This window comes from Patagioenas fasciata, chromosome Z, assembly GCF_037038585.1.
Source record: "Patagioenas fasciata isolate bPatFas1 chromosome Z, bPatFas1.hap1, whole genome shotgun sequence".
Taxonomy (NCBI): Eukaryota; Metazoa; Chordata; class Aves; order Columbiformes; family Columbidae; genus Patagioenas; species Patagioenas fasciata.
In genome coordinates, this window is record NC_092560.1 from 22,652,149 (window position 1) to 22,670,860 (window position 18,712).

Consider the following 18,712-nt stretch of genomic DNA (forward strand, 5'->3'; position numbering starts at 1 on the left):
ATGCCATTCAGAGTTGCCTCCCAAAGGACTCTGTGGAACAGTCTCCTAAACAGGCCAAAGTCTACCCTTTAGAATTCCAATGGAGTTGTTCTGCTGACTCCCCTCCTTACTTCTCTGGGAGTCAAAAACTCTTTTATTACATCATTGCTGTGCTGAAGACAACCTCCAACCATTGTATTCATTTGTAGTATTCTTTCAGCAGTATGCTTGGCCAGAGCTATTAAGATAGGTACTCCATAATCATTGCTAGTACTTACCAGAAAACAAAGGATGTATGTGTAAATCATGTTGCCAATATTCAAAACACTCTCACTTAATAGACTATAAACAAGTAAGTTTGCCTTTTGTTCTTAGCTTCTCTCATTTCCCAAAACATATGTGAGTTTTAAAAAATACCATCCAAGATGTTGTTTAGTCTTTGAGGAAGAATGTGTGAGACAGCAAAGGTGCACCCACAGCAGCACTGGTGAAAAAACCTCACTGTCAAACTGCTTTGCAGTGACCATGGCAGTGGGTACCCATGTCCACAGACATGGTGATCACCACTTAACCACTTATATTGGCTACTATTCCTATTGAAATATTCCTAGTTTTACCTTCTTCTGGCAGACAAAAGAAGGTCCACTAATTTGCAGATTACTCTTTCATGTCAGCAGAGGTGTCATTAAAATAAACATGTGTCATGGTTTAACATGAGCTAGCAATACAACCACGTTAGCCACTCACTCACCTCCTCCCCCTCCCCCAGCCAGGGGAAAGAATCAAAAGGGAAGGGAGAAACTTGAATTGAGATAAACACAGTTTAATAAAATAACAAGATACTAATACACTACTAATAAATATATGTATAGAATATAAATAGATTTTAAAATAAAAGATACTCAATGCAATGCAATTTCTCACAAACTCTGCCCACACTGAGCAGCAACCTGGTCTCGAACAGCTGATGCCAAAGAGAGAAAAAAGGAGGAAAAAGGCAGAAAAGCCCAGAGGCCTCTGCAAAATGGGAAAAGGTCAAAAGGTCCTGAACTGAACTGCCCTGTCTCCAACAAAAAGAACAAAGAAAAAGCGGGTGAGAGAGAAAACTCCTGAAAGCGAACAAGAGTGAGAATGCCCGACAGAGAGACCAGAAGATCCCAACTCTCCTTACATATGAGACAATGCTAATGGGATCGGATACTCTTATTGATCAGTCTGGATGTCAGTCAAGCTCTGCCCCATCCATGCCCCCCTTCCTTGATGCCTCACACCTGTGGGCAGAGCACTCGGAATGTCCTTGGCTCTCAGACCGGAGCAATTAAAAACATTAGCTCTGTGCTGAGGTGTTATCTCTTATTCTCAAACTAAGTCCAAATAATGACTGTGCTAACTATGAAAAAGAAAGGTTTCTAACTGCATGAAGAAAATTAACTCATTTTCAATCAAACCAGCACAACATGTTTTCACACAAAGTTCAGATTACAGAGTTAAACTAACATTAGGTCAATAAATGTCATATGATAATCCTTACAAAATTTTAGTTCATTAGGTTGATCCTGGACTGCACTAAAATGCAAAACACCTTAACAAAATAAAAATGTTTTTAATTAAAGCCTTTTAAAAGTATTTAAACTTAGCAAGGATGCTTTAAAAAAAGCTTTAGCATATGGGAGAACAGGATTATTTCAAGAAACAAACCAGATCTTTTTCTGGAGTAATAACATGGGTAGCTGAAATTTAGTTTTTAACAGATCCTGCTGTGTCCTATCAAATGACAAATGTTGAACACCTACTCTGCGTATTTGCTGTATCAGTCGGACTAACATGAAACTCCATCGAAACTTGATTAATGGATAATGTATATAATTGAAAAATTTCTAAGCAATAGTGCCAGAAAGCAGGTATAGTTTTTAATTTTAAAATTGTTTTCTCGATTGTTTTAAATGACTTCAGGGTTCAAACTTCATACAGAGTGAATATTTTCTGATTGTTGGAAAAGGATCTGGGGGTGTTGATTCACAGCTGGCTGAATATGAACCAGCAGTGTGCCCAGCATCCTGGCTTGTATTGAGGAATAGCATGGCCAGCATGACTAGAGAAGTGGTTGTGCCACTGTACAGACTCTGGTGAGGCCCCACCTTGAATGCTGTGCTCAGTTGTGGGTACCTCATCATAAGACGGACACTGAAGTACTAGGAAGGGTGCAGAAGAGGGCAACAAAGCTGGTGAGGGGTCTGGAGCACAAGTCTTGTGAGGACCGGTTGAGGGAACTGGGGCTGTTTAACCTGGAGAAAAGGACACTGAGGGGAGACCTTATCAGTGTCTACAACTACCTGAAAGAAGGTTGTAGCATGGAGGGTGTTGGTTTCTTCTCCCAAGTAGCAAGTGATAGGACAAGAGGTAATGTCCTCAAGTTGTGTGAGGGGAAGTTTAGATTGGATATTAGGAAAAAACTCTTCACGAAAATGGTTGTCAGGTACTGGAACAGGTTTTTCAGGGAAGTGGTGGAGTCATCATCCCTGGAGATGTTTAAAAAGCATTTCAGATTAAGTTCTTAGGGACATGGTTTGGTGCTAGAATTAGATTATGATTGGATTCGATGATCGTTAAGGTCTCTTTGAACCAAAATGATTCTATCATTCCATGATTCAAAACCTAATCTCCCTCATAATGACAAAAGATGTTCTTTCTTACAATAAAACAAATCTAGATCTCTAAATATATTTGGACTAGCAAGTTCCTAGAAAGATAGCATGTGGAAAAGGACACAAAATTCTGCCTTTCAGCTTTATTATTCTTTGCATATAATCATATAATTTCCCAAAGTCAACTAAACATTTCAAAAATGTTGGATTAGAAAGTATCTTCACCTGTTTGCTTTCTTCTGATCAGCCATCAGCACTGTTCAGCTGTGTTATTGGTTTAACCACGGCTGACAAGTAAGCACACAGCTGCTCACTCAGTTCCACCAGCTGGGTGGGGGAGAGAATCAGAAGAGTAGAAATGAGAAAACTTGTGGCTTGAGATAAAGACAGTTTAATAGGTAAAACAAAAGCTGCACATACAGGCAAGGCAAAGCAAGGAATTCATTCACGACTTCTCATCAGCAGCCAGGTGTTCAGTCATCCCCAGGACAGCAGGGATCCATCATGCTTAACAGTGACTTGGGAAGACAAACACCATCACTCCAAATGTCCCCCTTTCCTTTTTCTTCCCCAAGCTTTTTTTGTTGAGTATGACATCATATAGTGTAAAATATCCCTTTGCTCAGATGAGGTCATCTGTTCCAGCTGTGTCCCCTCCCAACTTCTTGTGCATGTCCAGCCTACTTGCTGGTGGGACAGTGTGAAAAGCACAAAAGGCCTTGACTCTGTGTAAGCACTGCTCAGCAAAACTAAAATATCTCTGTATTATCAATACTGTTTTCAGCACAAATCCAAAATACAACCACATACTAACTACTGTGAAGAATATTAGCTCTATCCCACCCAGAACCAGCACAGGTTTCAAGGGAGAATAATTATGTTCTTTATTTGCAAATAAAGGTTTGAGTTTTTATTACAACTGCTATTATGCAGTAGTAGAGTTAACAAAATAAATTTAAACAAATACATATCATAAAATTGTATAATGTAGGTAATAATTTGCAGATGATTGTGTTTACTACACATTACCTGTTTCAAAAAAATGGAATAAAATAATGCTATGTAGTTGCATTTCAAATTGATACTTCTAAAAATCTTGTATGTTAAGATAAAGTTGAAGGAAATGAATGAAATAAATATATTACACACACGTACAAAAAAGAGATCAATATGAAAAAGAATATAGAAGTGCTTAAGTGTTCACGGTTTTTGTTGTCGATATGTATTGAGACAACCATGTTCATATGATTTCCAGCAAAATTCTTTCAAACCTCTCCTTCAGCTGATCAGTTCTGAACTGAGGTCCAGTGTATGTATTTTTTGACTGATGAGATGGAATACATTTCAGTGATCTTTGAGGCTGTATAGTTAAATATTTTTTAATTCTGTGTCTGTCTCTCTGCATATATCAGATTTTTTTTCTGATATTCTGTTAATACATTTCTGGATCTTTTACTCTTTTTCATATTATGTGTTCCTTAATTAAAAAGAATTTGGTAACATTTTGAATTCTTTTTATTTACAGCAGTCAAATTAGTAGAAAGACATTAGTGTTATTTGTTACTCAAGATGAAAAAGATAAGAAAACAGTTCGGTCTTAAATGTGCTAAAAACTACATTATTTTGTAAAATGCATCTACATCTTACCTACATATTACAAGCAGAAAAAATGGCATATATATAAACTGAGAAAAATTTTATAGTCTCATAAAATGATTATGCAGCATATGGCTCAAATTAGAATGGCCAAAAAAATTCAGCCAATAAAAAGGTCTATGTGTATGAATCACTTCTTTTTCTCCTTGTGTATTCAAAAGTTACTACCAAACTCAAACCTTAGCACATTATTTCTGTAATGTCTGAGAAGGTCCTGAAAAAAATAGCAATGTGTTCCTTTTACTTGCTCCCATGCAAAAACCTTATGTTTATTATAATGGCAAAAGGAAGGTTTGTTAGTATCTCAAAAAAAAATTCCGAAGGTGATATATCCTACATGACCCACATCGGATATCTTCACTCTTTCTTTCTTTCTTTCTTTCTTTCTTTCTTTCTTTCTTTCTTTCTTTCTTTCTTTCTTTCTTTCTTTCTTTCTTTCTTTCTTTCTTTCTTTCTTTCTTTCTTTCTTTCTTTCTCTCTTTCTTTCTTTCTTTCTTTCTTTCTTTCTTTCTTTCTTTCTTTCTTTCTTTCTTTCTTTCTTTCTTTCTTTCTCTCTCTCTCTCTTTCTCTCTCTCTTTCTCTCTCTCTTTCTCTCTTTCTCTCTTTCTCTCTTTCTCTCTTTCTCTCTTTCTCTCTTTCTCTCTTTCTTTCTCTCTTTCTTTCTCTCTTTCTTTCTCTCTTTCTCTCTTTCTCTCTTTCTCTCTTTCTTTCTCTCTTTCTTTCTCTCTTTCTTTCTCTCTTTCTTTCTCTCTTTCTCTCTTTCTCTCTTTCTCTCTTTCTCTCTTTCTCTCTTTCTCTCTCTCTCTTTCTCTCTCTCTCTCTTTCTCTCTTTCTCTCTTTCTCTCTTTCTCTCTTTCTTCCTCTCTTTCTTCCTCTCTTTCTTCCTCTCTTTCTCTCTTCCTCTCTTTCTCTCTTCCTCTCTTTCTCTCTTCCTCTCTTTCTCTCTTTCTCTCTTTCTTTCTCTCTTTCTTTCTCTCTCTTTCTCTCTTTCTCTCTTTCTTTCTTTCTTTCTTTCTTTCCTTCTTTCCTTCTTTCTTTCTTTCTTTCTTTCTTTCTTTCTTTCTTTCTTTCTTTCTTTCTTTCTTTCTTTCTTTCTTTCTTTCTTTCTCTCTTTCTCTCTTTCTCTCTTTCTCTCTTTCTCTCTTTCTCTCTTTCTTTCTCTCTTTCTTTCTCTCTTTCTCTCTTTCTCTCTTTCTCTCTTTCTCTCTCTCTTTCTCTCTCTCTTTCTCTCTCTCTTTCTCTCTCTCTTTCTCTCTCTCTTTCTTTCTCTCTTTCTTTCTCTCTTTCTTTCTCTCTTTCTTTCTTTCTCTCTTTCTTTCTCTCTTTCTTTCTCTCTTTTTTCTTTTTTTTTTTTTTAATATGTCAAATAGTGGAAAACAACTGAAACAAAAATAATCAAGCTACATAAATTTTGTGAAAAGAAAAAGTAAATCTCCCACTTGGGAGATCTCAACAAACAAATGCAACCCAAGTACCTAGAATGGAAGCGAGCAATATTTGCAGTTTCAGGATGGCAACCTCCATCTCTGAAAAGCAAAGACCTCTAGTTTATTAACCAACTGGCACAAATTCCTTAATACTTTGTAAAGTCGCAACTTAGCACAAATTTTTAGCATTGTGGTGCTTCTGAGAGCTCTACAATGTTAAGAAGCCTATAGGCAGTTACCCCAAGATATGAGTTTTTCTACTGCAACAATGACAACATATTCCCTACATAGCTTTCTTTAATAAATGATCTACTGATGTCCAACTAAAAATCCAAATCAACTGTCCATTTTGGAAATGATTAATTCACCAGGTACTTAATTTCATCAGGCAAGTTGTAGGTGAAAAGTAGGAGTGAAACTACCTCAATAATATCTTCCTCAGATGCTACTAGATTGGTATGTTTCTGCTGTATAAAATATATACATTAATTAAACTTATGTTTCTTTCTCAAGGGGCTGTTTTTATTTTGAAGTCTTTACAACACATTGATTTTATTAAAAAAAAAAAAAGGGAGCATATTTGGGTTTGGCCTTTTTCTGTTTTGGTACTTAAAGTGTAAGAAGCTTTGATCTCAGTTCTGATCTCAGTTCTTACAGTTACTATGGCTGCACAGAGTTTCTGTTAATTATTTTATTATTTAATTAAACACATTATAAACAGTACAAAACATTGCAGATGATTGATAGACCAGTGACAGTAATATGTAATTTTGTGTAGAACAACATAGTTGGTTCTGACAGTAAGTTTCTGAATTAAGAAACTGAAATCATTGCCATTTAAGGTAAATACCATTTTCTTTTTTTTTTCTGTGTGAAGACAGAGTTAAGATGAACAGTGAGAGAATATTTTTCTCCTCTTGTATGTGATTCATCTCTGAGGTCAGTACATAAGAGTTGAAGGAGTTGCCCACAGATGAGTGCTATGCCATGTCTGGGCGAGGGAAGTTGCCATCTAGTCTGATTTTCAAGGCCAGTAGTCAAGAGCAAGTCTTATCTGTGGCAAAAATTGCTAGTATTTTCCCACCTTTCTATTGTAATATTCAGAATGTTTCTAATCAAATATTTTCTGATAGGCTTGATGCTAGGTAGGGCCAAAAGCCTAAATGTGTAAATTTTACACAGATGGAAAAGTCTCTATTGAAGCTTGAATACAAAGAGGTCAGACAAAGAATTTAAGTGTTTTATCTGGATTAAAAATTTTCCATGAGGTACCTGAAGATCTGCATTGTAGAATTTTTTGTGTTTAAAGCAGAGGGGAAATAATTAGATATGTGTTATGGAGAAAAGTAAGGCAATGTAGCTTTTGTCATTATCCAAACAGTAGTGTTTTAAATTGTTCCTTTTTCTGACTGTATTAGTCTAACAGCAGTGAGTAGTCAAAATAATGATAAATGTAGAATTTTTGTCCTAATGATGATGTTTCTTTAAAGCACCGTAGCATTTCTCATAATACATTCACTGAAAATATTTTAACTATGCTTATTTTGAAGTCTGTGATATTTTACAGATTTTTATAAGCATTTTTTATTTTAGTCGTCTTAAAAAACAGGGAAATACTATCAACAATATACTTGAAACAATAATCAGAAAAAAATAATTTCATACAGTTATCAGTAAATGATTGTAGACAAACAGAATGTGGTGTTTTCCGTCTGCCAAAGAGATAAACATTTTGCATTATGCAAAATAAACAATTTTGCTACAGTGCAGAATTTTGCCTACTCATTCCAATATCATGGATCAGGCAGCCAAATTATTATTTCTTTTCCAGCCACAGTGTTTCTATATGTTTACTCATATATGACTTCCAAATAGATTGTTTTGCCAGGCTTGTATTGCTAAGGAAGACTTTTTTCGAAGAGTTAACTCTGTGTGATTTGAAACTTAATTCAAAGGGAAAAGAAAGAGGCCACTAATCAAATATTTTTTAAAAAAATCTGAAATAATCTTCTCTACTTTATAATCATAAAGGCAGGAAGTTCAATATTTCTAGTCAAACAAAAAGGGTGGTAGACATATTTACCAAAGGCCTTATGATGTTTGCAGTCGACTTTGCAGAAGACAACATTTATAAAACCTTTACAGTGTCTGGCAAGTGCCATGCATTCCCCTAGGGATTACTGTCATTCAGATATTGTCTTTCATTTGAACTTCAAACCCTTTTTATTTTTTTAGACAGAGCTTGTGGTGGTAGTAAATTCGACGAATCCAGACGCCGGCATAAGCTCTTTGATCGAACGGGCGGGCCGGGCGAGAGTAAGGAGTCTAATTCAATGTGAATTTACCATCCGTACTCTTTAATGAACTCTTAAACAACACTGAATATCAATGTCCCCGAGACCACGTTTTTCCAAGCCTTATATACTCTATACCAAAAGGCCATGCGGCAAGTGCAGGCTACAATTGGTTACACTCACAGTCACTCATCCCCCCCCACTATGGTGATTGGCTGCAGGGCACTGTTCACAGACTGTTCATGCGCAGCGGCAACGCCCCTCCTGCAGCCTGGGTCGAGGGCAGAGCAGCTTCTGTTTACTTTCCTTTTGTCTCTGGTGTCTCAGGGAAATCCTTCCGTGTAGCACAGCCGCATCAAGCCCTGGCTTGTTCACAGCACACAGCCAGAGACTCTCCACAAGAGCTGTTTAATAGGTTTTTGAAATTAAAACACTTTTATTTTTGTCATTATCATACTCAATATAAATCTAATTTTGGGAAATAAATACTAGTAAATCTGAAGACTATTGTAATTTTTAAGAGGAAAAGAAGAGGAAGAGGTATAAATGTAGTGTGAATCACTCAAAGAACTAAAAAGTATGACCTGTGGCCTGTTATTCTTTCTTTTTTTGGCTGAGTAGAGCAAATGCAGGCATTTTCCAGTATTTCCATCTTTCAATAACTAGATCCACAGAGACCTTATTGTGCTACAAGTAGACAAAAGTTTGTGCTTATCAAGACTTAGTCTTAGCAACAAATATCAGTTAAAAATTCCATTTCAGAAGTGAAAAATAAGATCTGAAGAAGAGGGACTTAACTATTTTTGCTTCTTTAAAAACACAAATGTAGGTGAAATATGTAGATTCCAGCTTTCTAGATCCTAGATTTCTAGTATACGTAAATTTGGGAACAACAGAAAGAATTTAGGAACTCAAACAAAATGGTGCTCAGAGAGAGAATCACTAGACGGTTGCTTATAAATTGTCTTTCCTTTCATGCCTTTTGTATTTAAAGAATGTGTTTAATTCCATAGTATACCTTAAAGTAAGTTCAATGTAAAATTAAAATGTAAAAAGAATAATCTTTAAAATGTCAATAGCAGAATTCAGACTGCCAAAGATACCTAGTGTATCAGCCAGGTTGATATATTGTTTGTTTTTAGAAATAATAAGCACTTCTTTTCCTAATTTCTAAAAGGAAAGGTTTCCAAGGATTTTTTTTTCCATCCTGTTTGGTTTAGCACTGCTCTTTCGGGGACTGAATGAAAAGGCAGTCAACAAAGGTCCTACCTTTGTGTTCCTAGAGCAGATAAGAATCTTTTCAGATCTCAGACCCTCTGACAGCTGAGTGGAAATATGTTTACATTTTCGCTTGTTTGACTTTTCTTCTAGAAATGCTCAGTAAACAAAACTCCTTTCAGCCGGGCTTTTGTCTGTTTTCTACTGAACGGTAGGCCTGCAGTTCCATCCCATAAGTTTCATGCTACTAATTTCCAGCTGTCTTCTTCTCACCTGGTAGCCCACTAGAACATTGCGTCTTGTGGACTCCTCTGTGCTAGTGTAGATTCTCACTGCTTCTGCTTGGAGCCCTTAAAACACTGTTTTCATTGGTTATAAGCATTGCTGGCAAAGAATCTTTGAGGTACAGCACCAAGAGGAAAAATAAACAGTTTGATAAAAACTGTTTTCCACAACAGCAGTTTTAGTTGGTTTTGGGGTAGCACTGGGCTATAGGGGTTTTTTGTTATTATTTGGTATAGCAAAGGAAAGGGATGGAAAAATGCTGTGAGAAGGTGCACTGAGATTTCTGAAGAAATAGAAAAATGAGAACAGGGCTTACTGGCACATACGGACATGTTAGTGGAGGGGAAAAAAAAAAAAACAAAAACAAAAACAAAAACCAAATTCTGAAAAAGGTGAAAAGGAAAACAGGAAAGAACCAGAAATGTGAGAAGGTCTGCAAAAGTGTGAAGAACCTTGTACTGTCAGATTTACACCATCCACAAACTGGCAAATCTCCACAAATGCCTGTCACAGTTACGTATTTTGGTCGCCTGGAAAGTTTTCCAAATACATTTTTGGAAAATGGATATTTGTTAAAACTTTTTTGTGTCTTAAGCTGGTTCCCACAGATTTCCTGCTCACTCTTAGATCTTCCCTGACATAGAGAGACTCCACAACCTCCCTGGGCAGCCTGTTCCAGTGTTCTGTCACCCTCATGGTGAAGAAGTTGTTTCTTCTCAAATTTAAGTGGAACCTCTTGTGTTCCAGTTGGAACCCATTACTCCTTGTCCTACCATTTCTTGTCACTGAGAAGAGCCTGACTCCATCCTCATGACACTCACCCTTCATATATTTGTAAACATTAATAAGGTCACCCCTCAGTCTCCTCCAAGCTAAAGAGCCCCAGCTCCCTCAGCCTTTCCTCATAAGGGAGATGCTCCACTTCCTTCATCATCTTGGTGGCTCTGCCCTGGACTGTCTCCAGCAGTTCCCTGTCCTTCTCGACCTGAGGGGTCCAGAACTGGACACAATTTTCCAGATGTGGTCTCACCAGGGCAGAGTAGAGGGGAAGGAGAACAGTCAGCACAAAGACAGGACCTTAGTCAATGCAAAGTCACATTAATTTATTCTGATAGAATCTGAAATTATCACTTTGTCTATCTAAAGGTCAGAAAGTATTAGCTGTATTATGGCATATTTATAATACTACTTGTTATATCTGTCTGCTAGAATTTTCAACATCAGAACTAACACTCAAGCCAAAGTCAAACACAGTGTAAAATAATAGTAATATCTCTACCTCTTTGAAAGTTGCTTAAATTTTACCTTGTGCTAATCTTAAGCAAATGATGCACTACAGTACCAAAATATTGTATGTGTTTGTTTTTTTGTTTTCCATTGAAAAAGGCATGAAATGTGAAATGTATTACTTAATAAAGCAGAGAAAAAAATCTTGTGTTTGTATTAGTACAGGTTACTTATGTGAAATGAAAGCAAAGCCTGTAAATAAAGATAGCTCATTATAAGTTCCTGTTTTGCAGTAATTTATCTGTTTTACTTTTGATTTTTACTGTTCTATATCTAGCTTGTATCGCTTATCCTTTTACTTCATTTCTGAATTTTTGGTACATGTTGCTCAGTTTTGTACCAGTTAAAGAAGTGCTTCTAAATTAATGTATTTCCTTCTCTCCTCTATGACAGCGGGCATAAACGGGCACTGGCATTCCCTAGGACCTCTAGTGAGCATGCTGTCACCAGAAAATGATTGAAATAGCTACTTAATTTTCTAGCTATTTATAATAAGAAACAGATAAACAACCTAAACAAACAAACAAAACAAAACAAACAAAACCCAGGCAAACCAAACTAAAATCAACTAAACAAACAAATAAAAACCATGAAAAGAAGGCTTGACAAACTCTAGGAAAACACTAATGTTGGCCATTGCTGCAGAGAATTATAAGATTCTATTCTATTATATGATACTATGCAATATTCTGTATAATTATTTGTAATATATTATTTATCATATCATATTGTATTAAATAGGATGTTATATTAATTATGCTTCTACAATATAAGAAGTATAGTGTGCCAAAGCAATAATCAATTCAAAACCTTTTCTGGTCTTTTTAATATATATATGCCTTGAGATACAGGTGTATGTGTGCAGATGTAGAGGCATATATATTTCTGTGTTTTAATGATTTATGTAATACACAACTGGTCTTGTGTCAGATTTCAACACAGGGATGAACTTCATTCATATAGTAACAAATAATGCCTGACAATATGTATCATTTTCTTGGGGGGAAACTCACTTCTCTAGCAAAGAAATACAATTACAGCATATTTTAGTCGATCATTCAGTCAGGCTTGATATACATGCCACTATGTGCTTAATTTATGCTGGTTCACATATTTAAGTTTGTGAAGTTGAGGTACAAAAGCATAATATTGAGCTATCCATTTTTTCAGATAAGGATTCTTGCATGGCCTAAGTGTTGAATTTATTTTAAATGCCTGTTATAATCTAAATTAAAAGGATACTCCTCTTATAAATTTACTTTTGAATCATACCCTATTGAAGTTTCTCTTGCTGTATAAATTCCATTCAATTTTGCAATCTCTATTAAAAAAAAAAAAAAAGAAAAAGACAATTGACCTGTGTTGCTGCACCTTTTAGCACCTAGTTAGACAAAGTGGCTTGAATGTTGAAACACAAAGTGTTAGCTCCTACTTCAAATAAATTAAGCTGACTATGAGAGAAGCCAAGGAATATAAAATTTTATGATATCTTATAAGATTATTGAAGAAGAAAAAAGTAGTAGGGATAGTAGGGAATAAATTTTGCATTACAATCTTAACAAGAATTAATTTAGAAATAATTTTTCTGGGTTTGGATTTATGTTTGGAGAGAAAGTGATTGCCCAGTAGTGCAAGATAGACAGTGACTAAAGGCATTACTATCCTTATAGCAGTGCTTTGCAACTTTGGATTTGTTCTTTGAATGCATCACTGTATGATTCTTAAATAAACCAGAGAGAACTTAGTCTGGAAATATTTCCAGAGTACTTCTCCGAGGTATGTGTCATAGTTCTACTTTTAGATTTTTGCAATTATTGTACAAAGAGTTTTGGGATTTTTTTTTTAATAAAATTACAATTAACTTTGCCTATTATTTAAAGATGAATCTAAAAATAACTATGTGTTCACCACTTCGAGTAAAACCTTCTCATAAAATAAATCATTTTGTTATGAAATTTCTTTGGAAATCAATCTCAAGATCACATTTTTCTGCCTGTTTCCATACTTATATGTGTAACTGAGGTAGATGCACATTTTTGCCTAGAAAGTGTGAAAAATTAGCTCTAAGGGAAACTGTGATCTAGTATTAGTCAGATCCATTGATCAGACAGTTCAAGATCATCTATTAGTTTTCTGCTGGATTTGGAACCTGAGCATGTTCCTGTAGAGATTCAGAGTTCCATATCAGGGAAAGGAAGAGAATGACCATGGTAGAAACTCCATTTCAAATTGTATTGAACCACAAAATTTTGAAGTAACTAAGAAAAAGTTGTGGGGATTTGTTTTGTCTGTTTAACAAATAATCTGAATTAGGACCTTTGTAAGAAAAAATATTTTTGGCAAGTCTACTGTGTTTTTTTAAAGATCTCTTCTCCTAATTCACAAGGGCCCTCACCCAAGTTTTTCTGCTGACTCTAGTAGGGCCATTTCAGTGATGTTTATCTGAACAAATAATAAGTTTTATTTTAAGAGTCGGTACAAATGTTTCTCCTTGTGCTCCTGTTTACCAAACAGGTGTGTGTTTCTGTCTTCACACCTGTTTGCTTCTCCCTCAGTTGTTCTGGAAGAGCTTTATGTGGGACTCTAATGTAAACAAGATAGCTGAAATTATTAGAGTAAATACCAGTGATACAGTTCTTTTTCCTTACCCTTCCTACTTTCATGCAATGGTGCTAACAATGAATCCTTCCCCTGCAAACAACAGTTTTGGTTCAATTCAGAAGGCTAGCTCCATTTCAGGGGAGCAATAAGGAGCTTCTTAAGCTGGTTTCTCCCTGAATAAAACCTGTTCTGGAACTACATTGTGAGTAAGTGTTCACCTCTGACAATACTGTCCTGCAAAGAAAAGTAATCATGGACTTGATTATCCACAATTGCATCTGATGTAGTCATTTATCTTACAAAGTAGTTGTGAAAAGCTACAGTTAATGGTCTGGCAGCATTTTATACATCAGTTTTCTCAGAGGTAAATGGCTGTACAAAGTGTAGTTGTAATAGAGAATCAAGCGTATTGTGCTACTATGTTCTATGGAAGCCACAGCACTCAGGTTGCATTGTGTTCTGTCCTCCTGAAAAGTAAAACAATATTGTGAGGTTTGCTGTACCAAATTATATCACTTTGTGCCTCTGATTGCTATGTGTAGAGAGCTATTACTTTTATGGCACAACAAGTAATCATCTACTGAACAGCATTATGTGTATTGATGACACTGTCTTCATGATTATTAATAGTAGTGCTCAAGTACATTCTGGTACTGTGTGGAATAAAAAAATCAAACAGGAATATGTTGCTTTTTCTGAAGTAACTTCTAATAATAATTTTGTCTTCAGTTTGAAGTATTAACTTCCAAATGTTGCTCCTGTGTTCAGTTCCCCACAAAATTAAATTAATTTTGGTATAAAATAGATAATTATACATCTCCAATTTCAGCTGAATATTAATTCAGCTATTGTAGTTCAGCATGAAAGAATGGGCAGCTTAGGGATGAAGAACCCATTATGAAATATTACCTGTCATATGCAATTCTATGACTGTTTACTGAGCAGTACTTGACCTAAAACACAGCTGAGTATGTAAGATGGATTTCCAGCTCTTAACAAAGGGCTCCCTGCAGCATAAAAAATGAATGTTCAGGCTAATTCCCAGGAGAATAAAAAGAAGCAACAGAAAACTGTTACTGAGAATTCTTTCTCTCTTCAGCCCCACTTCCCATCATAGCTCTTCTGTATTTAGAGATGCTATTTCATTACTGTGATTTTGAAATGCCTTCATTGAAAAGCTTTGCTTTTGACCAATGTGTTTTTCAAGCACATGGTGTGAAATGATATTCCAGTAAATTATATATTAATACAGTAAACCTGAAACAATGCATATGTTGGTACAATTTTGCTCTTGATTTGACTGTATTTACTGTACTATATTTGTAGGTTCAAGCTGAAGCATAGTCAAGTATTTGCTATTTTCTCATAAATGATTGTCAGGTCTTGCTCATTTAAGGTCAAAATCTATTCTCATTACTAGCAATAATTCATCATTCTGTAATGTTTGAACAGAAGTAACTGAAAGAAACAGCTGCCTTCATGAAACTAAAAAAGAGGATTATTTGGATCATAGCTTTATCTTCAAAGACTGGAATATGATTATAGAAGAGTGCATTTTTGGCTGAATTTATATTCCATCTTTTAGGGAGGGCAATGAACATAAAGGTTATTAGACCACAGCTGTATTTTCTTGCTGTTTATTTCCAAACAACACTCAAGTTTTCACATATTTACATCTCTGTTGAGCTTTAATAATTTAAGTAGACCAGAGTTGGTAATTTTCCCATCCAGTTTTTTTTTTTTTTTTTTTCTTTAAATTTTCTTTTTCTCCTTTGAGGAACAGGTCCTAGCCACTCTGGCTAATACTCTCTTAGCAGTGTCCTGGCCAATGTCTGTTCTGCAGTATTGTTGCCATGGAGTCTCGCTGAGAGAAAGAGAAAAAGAAAGAAAAGAAAGAAAGAAAAGAAAGAAAAGAAAGAAAAGAAAGAAAAGAAAGAAAAGAAAGAAAAGAAAGAAAAGAAAAGAAAGAAAGAAAGAAAGAAAGAAAGAAAGAAAGAAAGAAAGAAAGAAAGAAAGAAAGAAAGAAAGAAAGAAAGAAAGAAAGAAAGAAAGAAAGAAAGAAAGAAAGAAAGAAAGAAAGAAAGAAAGAAAGAAAGAAAGAAAGAAAGAAAAGAAAGAAAGAAAACCTCCAAAACTTATTATTTTGTTTTTATTGTTTTATTTCAGAGCACTTCTAAAGGATGGTGATATAGTGACTTGTAGTATCCTGCCAGTTTCTTACATCTAGCAGAAGTTTTTCTCTTCTATCACTCTTATTTTGCCAAGGATGATGGGGAAGATAAAGCCTTAATGAGAATCAGCAATAGTCTGGGGGCTGGCACATCATCTCTCTCTTTCTCTGAACTGCTGTGAAATCCACAGATATCAGTGAGACTGCAGTAAGAAAATTAGGCATGATAGTAATTAGCAAAATCATTATACAAATATGTCTGGCTTCTATTCTATCTTGAAAGAATAAGTGTGTTCCCCAAAGGCCTCCATGACCAAGTCACTATTTTTATTTTTTTTAAAGTGAGTAATTCCTTTTTGTTCCTGCATTTTTTTTTTTTTGCCCAAAAGTAGAGAGAATTTAGATATCCCTTGAAGATTTTGTATTATTTATGAGACCTACAGAAATGTAATTACTTTTAAATAAAGATGAGATGATGTTTAATAAAATTTATGGAATCTGAGTCATACCACTAATTGTCCTTCTATGATAGGAACAGCACTTAGGGTAAAAAGATAAACAACATGTGTTGTTTTGTCTCTCCAGTTTTGTCCTTTCCTATTTATGTTTCTCTCCACATCACTGTTGAAGGTCTATAGAAGGTTTCTCTCTCTTTTTTTTTTATTTCTCTTTTGCATAATATGATAGCACTTGTAGATTTCACTTGTGATTGTTTCTAATTATTATAGTACATTTCATTATAGCATTATATACTGACATCTATTCAAATGACTTTGAGAATTGGACTGTATCAACTTATGTCACTAAAACTTACAAAACCTACATAGGTCTTAATTTTATTAATGTTTCTTCTTAGTTTTATTTGTGTTTCTTTGAAATTACTGACAATATTAAAGGCAATCATATGCAAAAATCTCAGCAGGCATGCAATTCAGGCTGTACTTTCTTGCAACAAATGAACTTGAGGCATGCATAGCTGTAAAATTTCGGCATCATCCCATACAGATTTGTCTCCTCAGAACAGAACAACACTGCAATGTAAGATTAAATGAGCAGCTGGAAGAGAGTTTCTGCTTTGATCATGTTCCTTTTTTAGACAGACTAATTGTTCTGATTTATATTTATCACCTGTATTTAATGGGTGCTTGCTCCAACTCTAATTAATGGATAATTTTTAGCTGCTGCAACTTTAACTGTTCCCTGGATTTCAAGGAGTAGAAGAAACATGGGTGTTAGCAAATAGAGGCCTTACTTCTATGGCCAATTCTGTGTTAGAAATGGAAATTATAGTTGTTTGTAGTTGAGCTTTTCTGAGGTATGGAATTTTGCACCATCTATGAAATAAGAATATTATCCTATGTATATGACTATCATTAAAAGTATACAAAATTCATCTGCAATGCAAAATTAGAAAAAAAAATGTAGTATAAGGTTGTTTGACATTATTTAGGGCACAACAGATCATTTACATATTTTGTTCATTTGCTCCTGGTCACCATAAGGCACACAACACAGTTCTATTAATCCCTCAGTGACCTTTTTCTTGGCTAATGACTTACTTTCAGAGATACATGCAATCTTTGTCTGAGGATTTAAAGACATTGAATATCCATTGTTTCCCTTTGCTATGTCACCTCAGTGATTTTACTATGCTATTTTTTATAGAAGCTCTTGCAGCCATGGTATGAATAATGAAGAAAGAGTAGATAAAAACAGAGCATGGATTATAAGAGTCAATGCTGTTACTAGAGAAACAATAGGGCACAGACAAACAGGAAGTAAAAAAAAAAAAAAAACAACTATTTTTTAATTACAAAATATTTCATGGTACATTAAATAGAATGCATAAGATATAAGATGTCAAATATTGTGCTGAGGTTGCAGCTAGAAAGAGTTGATGAATATTGAAATGTTTTTTAATAAAATCATCCAAACTTAATATATTGTCACAACAGAAAACAGAGAAGATAAAATTAATTCCAAATAACATTCTTGTGGATGAGATTTTATTGAAACTGTTGCTAGTATTAGAAAAGTTTCTAGCACTTCATGTTTTTTTTAAATTATTTTGAATATAGAGACTGGCAAATCAACTGTAAAAAACAACCAAACAAACAAAAAACAAAATCAAAACCCCACCACCCAGCTGATTCTGAACTGTGTTGGTTGTTTGCTTGTTTTCAGTCTACTGGTTTTATAAATCTGCATTTCCCCAAGAGATCGTAAGTTTCCCCAACATCTCTTCTTTGACCTTTCATTAGTCCTTCCTGTCACAAAAACTCCCCCATGTGAGTAAATTTTTACAGGTGATGTTACTGGTACTTTCTCCTTTGTATCTTTCAGACTTTCCATAGATGTTTTGAGATTCATTCCTCAGATTTACTTCCTGATTTGCAGAGCATATATGAGCTTAGTGGAGTGAAAACCACAACACAAAAAAAAAAAAAAAAAAAAAAAGAAAAAGTTCTAAATCTCAGAAAATAACTAAAAGGTGGAAAAATTATACTGGGGATGTACAAGGAATGTGCACTTGATCATGTAGCATTTAAGCTTCCCTTTCAATAAACTTCAAGAATATATTAAATATATTCATTAGAAAAGCTGATTGAATAATTAAAAATACATACAAATACACTCTGGGGAGTGAACTAGGGTACACTGAAAAAGTTAAAAATTATTTCAGAAGCTTTTAAAATAATTAAGATATCTATGTACACATAGGCATAGTTTTTATTAAAAACAAACAAACAAAACTTTAGTCTTTTTTCTTTCAAAACAAATGATTTTGTGAAAAAGTTGTAGAGTCAACACCATATTCATCTGAGAAGCCTTTCAATATTTTTGGACTAGAGTGTTTAAGAGCCCAAACTCTGTCTAAATCCTGGTCATAAAGCCCAGCACTAAGGTGCCATGCAAAAGAATGAGCTTTAAGACTTTCTTATGCCTGTTTTCATTTTACCACAATTGGTTTACAATTTTGGAAAAATATAGACATCTTGATTTACCTTTCAACAAAAAGGATAAAGCAGGTTGTAGCCTTGAATTCTCCTTAAATTAGAATATTCTATCCAATAACAAAATTATAATATATTTTTCAAAGAATAGAGCAAAAAAGAAATTGAGAGATGTGGCTAATACATACAAATACCA

At 34.7% G+C, this 18,712-nt stretch overlaps 1 protein-coding gene across 30 annotated transcripts in view; it reads left to right on the forward strand.

The window, feature by feature from the left end:
* Positions 1 to 18,712, forward strand: part of PTPRD (protein tyrosine phosphatase receptor type D) — a 1,234,877-nt gene that overhangs the window by 437,744 nt on the left and 778,421 nt on the right. The gene's annotated exons all lie outside the window — the stretch shown is intronic.